Source organism: Falco rusticolus, chromosome 2, assembly GCF_015220075.1.
Source record: "Falco rusticolus isolate bFalRus1 chromosome 2, bFalRus1.pri, whole genome shotgun sequence".
NCBI lineage: Eukaryota > Metazoa > Chordata > Aves > Falconiformes > Falconidae > Falco > Falco rusticolus.
In genome coordinates, this window is record NC_051188.1 from 8,762,031 (window position 1) to 8,775,020 (window position 12,990).

The following is a 12,990-nucleotide window of genomic DNA, read 5'->3' on the forward strand; positions in this document are numbered from 1 at the left end:
TAGTTCCAAATCTACTCTGAAGCAAGACATGCCAGAGGTCTTTATTCTACAAATACCTTTACAAATATTCTTTTAGTTGTCAGAAGGAATAGAAGTGTCTCTTACAAGCTTTGTGATCATTTTAAAGACTTAAAAGTGCTCTTTCCATGCCAGAACTTACATCCAAATATTTTCCATTCTAAAGCAGTGTAAATCGCCTTTCTCATTTCAAAAGTGCCAAGAGAACCAGGACCCAAAGGGTGGCTGGAGCTGAATGCCATCAAGCTGGGAATACAGAAGGAAGAGGCAGACAGGGTGGCAGCTCTGTGCAGCCCCTCTCTGCTTGCAGAGTCCACTTGCATACCCTGAAACCAGGTGAAATTCCAGTCATTCTTGCTTTATTTTGACAAATTCTTTCCTCCTTCCAAGCGGTCAAGCCTGTGCCTGTGTGTGACAAGATAAAGCTGTCCCTTCACTCTTGAGGGGCAACCTCTTCATTTGTTTCAGCAGAAAAGCTTTCTGCACAATCCATCAAACTGAACATTTACAGCATTTAATAAAAGTGTGAGCACTCTAGGACTTGGAGAAATGCACTTCTTGATTCCCTTTGTAGAAGGGCTGGGATAAGGTTGCTGTGTGCCTGCCTGTAGGACAACATTGCTATGCATAGCTAAACTGGCAGCAGAATTTGTTCATTATTCCTCATTCCTGGATTAATGTAAGGAGAAAAGGATCATGAAGAATGCTAACTCAAACACAGGCTTTAACCTTTTTTCAGTTTGCAGTTCCCCACAAGTTTTCGAGACGTGATGCAGACTGCTGCTGATAGCAGACTTGTTCCCTAGACTTGCTCTTGCGGGCATGGTGGAGCTTACACATTGGAACGCACCAGTCTGTGGCCACCAAAGGAAAGGGGCTGCTCAGAAAGGAGAAGCTCCTCTTGACTATGCAGCTATTGCACTTTGAATTTTTGAGCATGCTCCCTGTCAGCAGGATGGAAGGAAGATTGACTTGGCCATAGGGAAAAGGTCCTGTGTTCATCACCAGGAAATTCAGTTTCCAGGATGTAAGTGGAAGATTTTTGCCACTGTCAGAGCTGCAGGCTTGTCTTTGGCCGGAGTCACAGACCCACAGAATGGTTCAGGTTGGAAGGGGCCTCTGGAGGTCATCTCATCCAGCCTCCCTGCTCAAGCAGTGCCACCTCAAGCTGACTGCCCAGGACCATGTCCAGCTGGGTTTTGAATATCTCCAAGGATAAGGAGTGCAAGCACCTGCAGGCAAGCTGTGCCAGTGCTTGCTCGCCCTCACAGGAAAAACAAGCGTTTCCTGATGTTCAGGCAGCACCTCCCGTGTTTCAGCTTGTGCCCACGGCCTCTGGTCCTGGCACTGGGCGCCACTGGAAAGAGCCTGGCTCCATCTTCTCTGCACTCTCCCTTCAGGTATTTATAGACATTGATGAGATCCCCCATGAGCCTGTTCTCCTGCAGGCTGAAAGGTCCCAGCTCTCTCAATCTTTCCTTATAGGAGAGATGCTCCAGTTTCTTGCATCATCTTCATGGCGCTTCACTGGACTCTCTTCCACTGCAGGTGGGACATACTGGAGAGGGTCCAGTGCTGGTTGGTGGCATGGAGCTGCCATGGCTCCACTGCTGGATGGTGAGTGCAGACTCAGAGGGGTTGTTTTCTCCAGACCAGTGTTCCCAGGAGGAGGAAAAAAACCCCAACCTAACCCACACTCCTTTCCCTCTCACTGCAACTGCCTGGATGATGAGTGATGGTGGGTTAGTAGGCAGTGTGGTCTGTCAAGCCCACATGCTGGTTTCTCACGTTTCAGTCGTTCTTTTCACCTTTCTGCCAAGTAAAAATAACACATTTCCAAAGGACTTTGAGTCTGGTGATGTGAGAAGAACCACCTGCTAAAAAACACCAGGGAATTTTTCCTGTTAATTTGTCAAAAGCACAATTTTTATCTATCTTTGTGGAAAAAGGACCCCTGGAGTCATTGAACCAACCCCTTGCCAAGGGGCTTAACATGTCAAAACTTGCAGGAGCAGTCAGGAAGGTGTGGTGTTTTATTAATGAGTGTTTGTGGCAGCCTGGTGAGAGCTTTGCTGAGGCCGGAGATGTTTTCCACCTCTTGCTCAAAGGCAGTGACATTGTGGGTTCTAGAGAACTAAAGCTTTCCCTGGCTTTGAGATGTATTTGGTGGAAACATCCATCCCAGATTAGGTAGACTGGTGTTATTTAGCCATGTAGGGTACAGCAGCTGGACAATCCAGGCTGGAAAACTTTTCTTTTGGCTTTTGATGCCTTGGGACACCTCTCTCCACCCGTGGGTAGGTGGCCCAGCAGGCAGAAATCCTAGGTGTGCCCAGCAGGATCTTGTGGGAGTGTGGACAGAGCGCTACAGCTACAGCAGGAATACCCTCGGTCCCCTGGAGATCCCCTCTGAGGGGGACTGAGCAGCCCACTCACACCCCGCACCAGCAGAGTCTAACCCACAGCCTTCTCTAAACAGAGAACTGGACCAACGTCCTGCTCCCCAAAGGAGGTTGGAGCCTCCTCCTTAATTTAGTGGCAGGAGCAAGACTATCCTGCTTGTTCTTGACAGAAGTAGTGGAGAATGGAAAAGTGGTTGAGGTCCATGTAGGGTCTCTAGAACATCCAAAGTCTCATCCTGAGTCTGAGAAGCACTTAGCTGGTCCTCAAGACCTAAACCCCAGTTTTTAGGGCTCACTTAGAAAAGGCTTTCTGTTTCAAAACAGACGGCAATTAAGAGCCCAACTCTGAAATTGGTGGGACATCAGTGGGGTTTCAGGTCTCAGCCAGTCCTTTGTGGTGGGGTCATGACATCCCTACATGCTGGCAGACTTCAGGCAGTGTTTCTCAGCCAAGCAGCCATAGTTCCCCATAGTACAAATGCAAGTGGGTCCCTGTGCTTGCGATGTTCCACTAGAGCTTTTGCAGTTAGGAGTTTTCCTGGTTTTTTAAGAGATTATGGCAATTCTACACAAGGTTATTATTAGGAGAACATTCATACTAAAAATACAAATATATATGTGTATACATATGTACCCTGTACTTGCTACTTACCAGCTTACTGCATCTGTCCTCAGAAACAGAGGTTTCCGTGTGCAACTATTTCTCATGCTAGATCAAGATCTGACCTATACCATCTTAATCACATAATCACTATGCTAAATAACAGATACGCTAAAAATAGCGCATACAAAAACTACAGGTGCCAGATGCTGGACGTTTGGAACATTCTGCTTATTTACACAAATAAAAATATTTCATTGTTTCACCCAATGCATGCTTTCTTTTCTTTTTTTATCAACCCCAGAATCTGTTATGAAAGTTTCATGAGTATTTGCTAATGACACACAAACAGTTGTTTGAATAAACAAAGTGATTTTCCTTCATCCCTGCCTGTCCCGTTGACTTTGCCTGGAAATGCCGATGAGGAACTTCTGTTTGCAAAACTAGTCACAGAAAGATAGCGGTGTGAATTCTGTCCTGCAGTGTTTGCACAAGCACTGGCAGCAGAACTAACACAAATACTCATGGGAATTTGTTTCTGCAAGGTTAACGTCAGAAATGATTTATTGAAGCCTTCCTCCTGCTCACCAGTCTGGCATCCATCAAGCAAGTAAACAACACCCCCATGATTTCAGAGTGCTCTGAGGCTGGTCACTGAGCAAACACTCCAGACCAGAGTCAATATTTTGGGAGTAATCAATCAAATGCTATGTATTCCCACAAAAACCAGGTTGAAATACTTTGGATCGAGTCAAAATTAATCTTTTTGAAGATAAATCCATTTTTTTCCATGTTGATACATTACAGTTGTTCAGTGAAGTATAACTAAAGTTATACTCCCATTATGCAGAAGAACTTAAAAGACGCAGCTTTTTAGTGAAATGACAGAAATTAATATTTCTGTCCTCGTGTGCTCCCATTTCAAGAAGAAATAGGATTTGCATGGTTTAGCCACACACGCGGGCCGTGGAACTGCGCCTTCCAATCCTTTCTCCATCACTCCTTGTTCCTGAGAGTTTGGTACATCTTTAAAAGGTTGTCTTTCTTTCTAATCTCTATTTTCTTTGTGAAATGCACACCAAAATGAATTCTTCCTTTTCCATCATAAGTGATAACTATAGAAATTTGGATTCACAGTGCCCTGCTGAATAGCAGGTGAAGCTCCCAGGATCAAGCCCAGCCCTCAGGGAATTTAATTTATACAGCGACCTGAGTGGACCCATTCTCATGGTTACTTACGGCTGAGTCAGTGGTTATTGAACTCAGCCAAGATGGATAGCAATTATTCTTTTCTGTTTATTTGCCAGACAAATGGCTATTGTCTTCGTGGATATAACATATTACATTCTAGTCACAGCCAAAACCACTTTCCCTCACCTTCAGCGGGTGTTAGGTGATTTAAAGTATCAAACAGGAATCTGAGATAGTGGCTTGAAGCTGGCAAGTATCTCCAAGCCGATACCAGATTGAGCTGAAATGTTAGCTTGGCCCTGTTCAAATGCCAGCTTGAAGTGTTTCTGTTAATGTGAGGGCATGATTAGAGCATATTAAGCCATAAATTAAAAAAGGCTAAAGGCTGTTAGGTTTACAGCTGGACTTAATGATCTTAAGGGTCTTTTCCAACCTAAAGGATTCTATGATTCTATGATCAGCTGTGGGCAGACATGCACTTTGCTGCATTTATGGAAAAATCTTTCGCTCTGTTTTTGTCTCTGCTGGCAGCTGCTGACCCTTCAGCTCTGCCAAGAGCTGGGTGCTGCCTCGTCTGCTCTGGGCAGCGGTGCCCAGGTTAGTGTAAACACTCTGCGCCACTGAAGTGTGGTGTGCCACAGCCCCCTGGGAGTGCTGAGCAGTCACGGCTGGCCCGGGGACAGACACCTGCCTGTGCTCAGGTGCACCTTGGAGCTCTTGTTCCACGTTCTTCGAGTTTGTATCCCTCTGGTGTCTTCCTTCCTCCTTCCTCTGCTTTATGGGGCTCAAGTCCTGGGTTTTTTCCAACCTCTGTTATTAGAGAGGTTTTTGGTTTTTCTTCTGCATCCAGGGGAATCAGCACATCAGCACAAGAACATGATGCGAGTCAGGAGACCCTGGGTTCGGTGGTCACATCTGTGCTCCTCCAAAGCCTGCCCCAAGAGCCCTGGCTGGCCAGGAAAGGCAGCCTTGTATCCCAGCTGCTCCATGCCATTCCTATCACCACACAGCCCAGCAGTTCCATCTCCTTCAGCAGTCGGGACGTGGCAGCCCTGCATCTACCTGCTTTAGTGCTTCCTAGAAATTAAGAACGTGGGGTGGTTTTCAGAAAGAGATGCACCCTGAGGTCCGTAAACACTGGCCGCCTACTCTCGGGTTCAGCAATCATTTCCGCTCTAACGGGAGGTAGATTATTTAATCTGAGCTTTGTCTTCATTAAGAATGTGGTTCTGAGATAGGAATTTCTAAAGGCCATCTATGTGCATGTCTGTGTTAGCTAAAAAAAAAAACCACGTCAAATTTGTGTGTATATTTGTAGAAGAGCTATAGAAGTTAGATGGAGAAAGGGCTTTGCAGTCTTTTTTTTTTAATAAGGCAGACTCTCCCCCTCTCCTTGTGGAAGAAATCTCTTTCCTTCCTTAAATGAGTGGTGATGAGCCAACAAGTGCAGCGGGGAATGGGATGTGAAGTGCCAGGGTGGGTTTTTTTTAGATTTTTTTAAAATTCACATGGAGATTTTTCTCCTGCTCGCCCCACTCTTTGTGTCTCTTTAGGCTAACAGATCCTCAAACCTCTTGGTCTTTCGTCTGTCACTAGGAGGTTAGCTGGGTTCTTCTGGGGCTGTAGGGAAAGGCTTTCAAAGCTGAGCATTCAACAACTTGTGCCTCTTCTGCTTCAGTTGCTTTAGCAGAGTTGGGAGGTGTCGTGGTGCTGGGCACTCCACGCACACCCACCCATACGCTGCCTTCCTCTGCATGGCCCGGTACCGTAGTAGTATCATAGAATCATTTAGGTTGGGAAACATCCTTAAGGTCATCAAATCCAACCGTTAACATAGCACTGCCAAGCCCACCACTAAACCATGTCCCAAGGTGCCACATCTATATGTCTTTTAAATACCTCCAGGGGTGGCGGTTCAACTGCTTCCCTGGGCAGCCAGTTTCGATGCTTGATAATCCTTTTGGTGAAGAAATTTTTCCTAATATGCAGTCTAAAATTTCCCTGGTGCAACTTCAGGCTGCTTCCTCTCATTCTATCCCCACTCATGTCCCAACAGCCGTGGCAGCTCTTGGATCCTGCTTTTCCTTAGTCCGCCACAACCAGGCCATCCCCTCTGTGACACAAGACAACAGCTCGGTAGCAGATTTGGGAAGAGAACTGCAAAATCCTGACTCCTGACGGGAGCCCAGGCTGCAGGACGGAGTCGTGGGGCTGCAGAGCACAGCTACTGGAAAGGCCACACAAGCGAGGAGGACTGGGCTGGTGGCCATGTCTCTCAGACTTCACTCTTCACAGCCAAAAAAAGAAAAAGCGCCTGATATCCCGAGGAAAGGGGCAGGAATGGACGCAGCCCTGTGCAGTGTCCTGGTGCATCCTGAAGCTGGCAGGGCTCCAGCAGATGCAGACACTGTTCTTGGGCATTTTGGAGAAGGAGGGACCTCACAAGCTTGCAGAAGGGAAACCCGGATGATCCCAAGGCAAACTGGGGGCTGGCTTTGCTGATGCTGACAAAATGAATTACTGGTGTTTCAGGATGAGACCTGCCCCTTTCCCTACTTCGGTTATAAAACCGTTCTCCAGGGAAGCAGGGATGGCTTCTCACTTCTTTTGGCTCCGCTCAGGCCACAGCTGTAGAAACATGATTGTTTTGTGAGTGGAATGGTATTGTTGTTTGTCATAACTTTCAGACATTGGGGCCTCTGTAGCTGACTTTTGCAGCATTATATGATATTCCCTCCTCCTCTGAGAACTTCTCTTCCCCATTTCCAGGCCTCTCCTGCACCCCCTACCTTTCAAAAAGATGCTAGGGTTTTATTGTGGTTCTCTTGTGCATGACTCTGCAAATGATTTTGTTTTCTGCCTGAGGCTTGCCAGCTTTTTCCCACTGCTGTCAAATAGCAGCAGAAAGAAGAAAAGCTATTATCTCGGGCTGGAGGCTTTCCTTTCTGCTGTGCTTTCCTAGTCTTTTTTCTTTTAAATGTAACTAGTGTGAGGTCAAGGAAGAGATTGTGTTAAGTCTTTCAAATGACCTTTTTGGAGTATGTGTGCTGCTGGCTTTGGCTACCAGCAGCTTCCCTTGCCACAGCAGGGGGCAGATGCCTCTGTGGCCCTTTTGCCATGCTATCAGGTCTTTTTTTTTTTTTTTTTTCCTTCTCTTTGTGAGCAATGCTAGCAACCTGCTGTAGCCACACCAGCCCCGAGCCCAGGGCTGAGCAAGAAGGAGCGATTTATATCAAGCAGAGGGTGAGCTTGTGATTTCCTCAGCTGAGGCACTTGGTACAAACCACTGTGCATGGCCCAGCACTGGTAAATGTGCTGCTGAGCAAAGCCTTCACCACCAGCAGCTATGTGCCCTGCTTTGCCCTCACCTTTCCATATACTGGGTTTGGAGTCTGGAGGGAGGGGGCAGATGGACAATCCTCCTGTTGCTGTGGACCATTGCCTCTGAACACTCATGTAATGGGTTCAACATCAGGAGCCAGGAAGAAAGCCAGGGTGGGGAAACACTGGCACAGGCTGCCCAGAGAGGTGGTAGATGCCCCATCCCTGGGAACATCCAAGGTCAGGCTGGACGGGGCTCTGAGCAGCCTGGTCTCGTTGATGTCTCTGCTCATTGCAGGGCGGGTGGACTAGATGACCTCCAAAGGTCCCTTCCACCCCAAACCCAAACCGTTCCATGAGGCTATGAGGCAGCGCCGGTCTCACCGAAGAGCCCCCAGCCCTCCCCGGAGCGAGGTGGCGTGGGCTGGGGCAGCGCTGGGGAGCCGGCGGCAGCTCCCCGCTTTGCACCCCAGCCCCGCAGCGCCACGGAAAGCAAACGCGCCCCTTGCACCCCGGAAAGCAAACGCGCCCCTTGCACCCCGGAAAGCAAACGAGCCCCTTGCACCCCGGAAAGCAAACGCGCCCCTTGCACCCCGCCGGGAAGGGGCCGGCCGGGCATGCGGAGCGGGGCTGGCGGCGGCGGCGAGGGGCTGGGGCTGGCGAGCGGCCGCCGCTAGATGGCAGCCACTCCTCGCTGCACAGCGAGAGGCACGCACGGCCGGGAGCGCCCCCGGGAAGGCTCGGTGCCTGCCTTGCTGCCCGAGCCCTTGAGTGAGAGCTGCTTCGGAAGAAAATACTTCCCTTTGTCCATTGAAACATTTCATGTTAGGCTGTTTCCCCGCATAATAATGTTTTGAACCTTAATATTGTAGAAGCAGATCGTCAAATGATTTGCATCTATTTTGCAGGAAGGATGTTTTTCCCTTCCTCAGGGTAAGCTCAGGAAATGAGAGAACCAGGCAGGAAACTAGCTAAATGCTGATGGAAATATAAAATTCAGATATTTATCTCACCAGTGTATCGACAAGCCATGGGTAATTAATTTTTTTTTTAATGTTTTAAACCGATGATTTAAAAATGGACAAAATTAAAGTTGTCTGCCTTCCCTGGGCCCTCTGAAGTGGATCTAATTAATCAGCACTTTTACTTCTGGCAAGGAATCACAGCAACAAAATTAAAAGTTAGAAATAACAGTAAACTTTGCAGTGCGATAATGTTTGTGTTTGGAGTATAACCTGTTTCCTCTGGTGTTGTACCCAACATCTGGCACACGGGAGGACCCTGCACCCCCAAAAACTAGGAAAACAGAACAGCTTCTCAGCGATACCTTAGCATGTGAGTCCTTGTTTGCTGCTGCTACCCTCTAAGCCACCTTTGTGCTCTTACAGCCCCAGGGTGACTGTTGGTAAGCTGTTCCCACAGCATAAAACAAAACATCTGGTTGTTAACAACACAAAGCTGTTACAACAGCTGGAGTCTGCCAGGATGCGCAGGACCTCTAGCCAGAAATTGTTTTGCAGCTGCAGGAAATCCTAGTGATACGAGATCTACCGTACCAGCTCAGCATCAGCTGGGAGCTGCCTGACCTGCACCCATCCTCTTGTCCATTCTTCTTGGCGAGGTGCAGCAGGAGGATGGCACGACACAGCTCCAGCCTGGACCGTGCTCTGCCTCATCACTGTTGTACCAGCATTGGCTTTGCAAGCATGAAGCGACGCTCTAATTTGTACTCAAATTGTGCTAATATTTGGCAGTCTGGATGAGCCATCCCAGGCTGAGGCTGCAAACTCCTGGCATATATTATGAGCCAATTAGCCCAAGCGTGCCCAAAAGGGCACTACGGAGCATCAGCAACACAGCTGCTATGGGGCTGTGCAGTAGGGCTTTCACCTACAGGTGAGCTGCTCAAAGCTGGACTCATCATCCCAGTTGAGGCGTCACACTTAGGGAGTTACCAACAGCCCTACTGACGGCTTTGCCATTTTAGCTAAGGCTGGGGAAGCTGGAAGTGGTCAGGTAGTTGCTGCTTGTCTCTTGCCTGTTCCTGCATCCCTGCAGGTAGATGCAGCTCTGGCCTCATGGGGATGTTGGTGTTAAGAGGGCTTGGGGAGCAGCTCCGCAGGATGGTTCTTGTGGGAGCCAGGGCAACGTAAGCCAGACCCCTGCTCCCCTGGCAGTTCATGCAGCTTCGCTGTGCCAGTACAGCTCTTGGTGGGGCTGCTGCATAAACCAGATCACTGACATGATCCAAGTTAAAAATAAACCTCCAGCATAAAACAAAGCAAAAACTCTGATGGTTATTTTTAACTTGGATCTTTTTGCTGCTCTGCTCTGCAGCACAGTGCTGCAAATAGTTGTACTGGCAAAATGAAGGAGGAGCTGAAATGCGGTGCAGTTATGGGAATGAGCGGCTGAGGACGGACAGGGTGTGGTGGAAAGTCCACCACCAAAGCCAGGATATCATGATACCACATTTTTGCATGACTGGAGCTTAGGATGCTCCCGATTTCTGGCAGCAGAACTCTGGTCTCCTTTGCTACAGACTCCTTAACATTTGTTCTCTTTAAAGACAGTTTAAAAAAAACCCCACAAGACAAAACCAAGCAAGCAAGCAAAACCCCCTAAGCCTAAACAGCAAAACAACCACAAAAAAGTCCTCATAAAAGCTATTCTTTTTCGTGTGTTTTGTATACAAAATACATACATTCCTCCATAGGGAAACCTGGGCTGATTTGTCATCCCAGTGGCTCGGGGAGGTTATCCCCCATCCAAAGCCACTCCAGCAATCCACTGCCACTTCACAGCTGATGCTCTGAGATGCCTGATGTGGAGGGTGTGTAAGGGCAAGTGGCCATCAGAGAGACCCAGAGTAGCCAACACCATCTCCATTGCTATGCCTGAGGTTCTCTGGTAGCGCAAACAGCCCCAGTGACAACAGGGAGATCCTGCTCCCCCCCCCAGCAGCTCTTTTATGTTTGTTACATTTAACCGTAGCTATATTAAAGACTCCTAATTATAAGTTTCAGATATCTCATTAATCACCAACCTGAGCAACATTACAGCGAAGAGCTGCCAAAGGCATGAGCAAATCACTGTAATTGCCAGTTTTAGATGCTGCTCTTCAAAACTTGATTAGCTACGGATACATAGGTGATAATTCCTACTGCCTTCCTTATAGCACACCCTCACTATTATCCACTCTAGTCTGATTTAGTTTCTTATTAGAATAACATTATGCTAATTAAGTAATCCCGCACACAGAACGCTTCATGATGGAGATGATTAAGCGGCTTCAGATGATGACTACTATCACAAACTGTACTACCAGTGTCAGAGAAACTAGTGAGGCATGTACACAAAAAAAATGAACTCCTCACTGCCACCGCACATCCCAACTGCGAACTGAAATGACAAAAAGGAATTAAAAATCAGCAGAGTATTAAGAAACTTAATTTAAAAAATAAATAATAATTAAAAAAAAGCACGGCAAGAAAATGTACACAATCAATTGGATCTGTTCTCCAAAGGGCTGAAATTACCCCTAGGACTGAACTAATTTCAAGCACGTTACTACAAGCAGAATTTTCCCCTTCCCAGTGCTGTTAGTGGTTCCCATCTACTCAACAGGCGGGTGGCGATGCTGCCCTCCTCCACCATACACCCCGGATCTGAACGCTCGGTGCATGGTTGGGTGCACGTATTCCGGAACATGTGAAATAAAAAAGGAGCCTTACAGGAGGCTCTGCTCGCCCCCGGAGCCACATCACAGCAGTGCTACAGCAGGGGATGGCTGCGCTTCTATCTTGCGCTCCTGTTCTCTTTTGGGGACGTGTTTGGACAAGCCCAAAGCTCCAGCTGCATCCCCAGCCAGCGCCCGGGACCCGTGCGCCGTCTTTGAAAGGATTTCTGTCCACCCTGCATGTAAGCCCTGAAGCATGCACGTCCTTCGACTGTTGCCCAGTGATGTTTTGTTCTGTCATTTCTCCCAACTGATATTTAGATCTATACCCTGCTGGATTAACCCGTTCGGAGCACCCCTTCGCCACGGTGTGAGCATTTCAGTCCTTCTTCCTTCAGGGAAAAAAAGCACTTCCAACAATGATGAAGCCAATTTAAGAAACAAAGTCGCCAAAAACGTGAGGGCTGCCGGGAATACTTATCCACAGAGGTTAAAATTTTATTTTGATACAAAAATTAAATAGCAAAGTTGGTTGGGTTTTTTTTTTTTTACAGTGATAAATTAGAAATTTACAGTACATACATTGAAGTAGATATATTTTCTGTACACCTCAAAATAATCAGTGTCTATTTCCTTAAAATTCAGAAAAAGGAGCTAACTTGTCTGTTTAACATAAGAGCTAAGCTTGTACCCCCCCCGGCAGATGCTTCTGAAACCTGCAGTGAGAAGAGCACACACTGGGGGAGGCAGATGGTAACAGGGACCGTGCAAGGAAGGTAACTGCTGTAAAGTTTCTAGTTGTATAACCACAGCAACTGCACTTCCGAGACAGGATTAGTCACACATTTTTTGGCTTTAAATTCATAAAAAAGTTAAAACGACAGAACATACAAGCTGCAGATACCCACTCTTCGCAACTGCTGGGTTTTAGGTTATCTGCTATGACTTCTCACTCATACAACCCCAAAGCAGAGCAAGGTAAATGTACATGGAGGAAGACATTTATGGAACAGTTTCATCGCTGCAACAGCTACTTTTGCTTTGGGTTAGCAGTGTCCCCCCAGCTGCTCGGGAAAGATGTTCCTTCAGGAACAGCAGCTGTTGTCTCTCCCCAGCCCACATCCTCCTCATAGTATTTTGAGTCCATCAGTCTTCAATGGAATATCCCCCCAGGTCCCTCACAGGGCCCCACAGTGCAACCCTCATCCACCTCACTTCCAGTGTCTCAAATCAGCGGGGACATCCCTCTGCCACAGTCCACGAGGTCACAGGCGGAGATACAGGGAACTGATAACAAGGTCTACTTAATATTCACTTCTGTATACGTAACATGATTAAAAATGCTGTTTCTTGAATCAGTCTGGACAAACACAGGTCATATGGGCCAGGGGAGTATCCAAACCGTTTCAGAGTGAAGGACACTCCAGTGAATGTGACAGCTTGGCACAGCCCAATACTAGCTTACAAGAAAAGGCTCATACTGCATCCTCACCCCTTGAAAGTCAGCGTGTAGCTGCTGCCTTTACATCCCTCGCCACGCCAGGAGAAAGATCGCACCATGGAGCAGCTCAGCCATCTGAAGATATCCCACTTGCAGAACTCCTTGTCCACAGAGGAATAACCAGATCCAAACACAACACTAATAGTGAGAGACTTGATGGAGGGGCTGAAAAGGTTTGGCTGGTATGCAGCATTGGCCAAGACAATGCTTGTGTGTCTTGAGCAGAATGTGTCAAGTTGTCACTTGTTCTGCTGGAGAGGCAGCCCAACCACAAAGA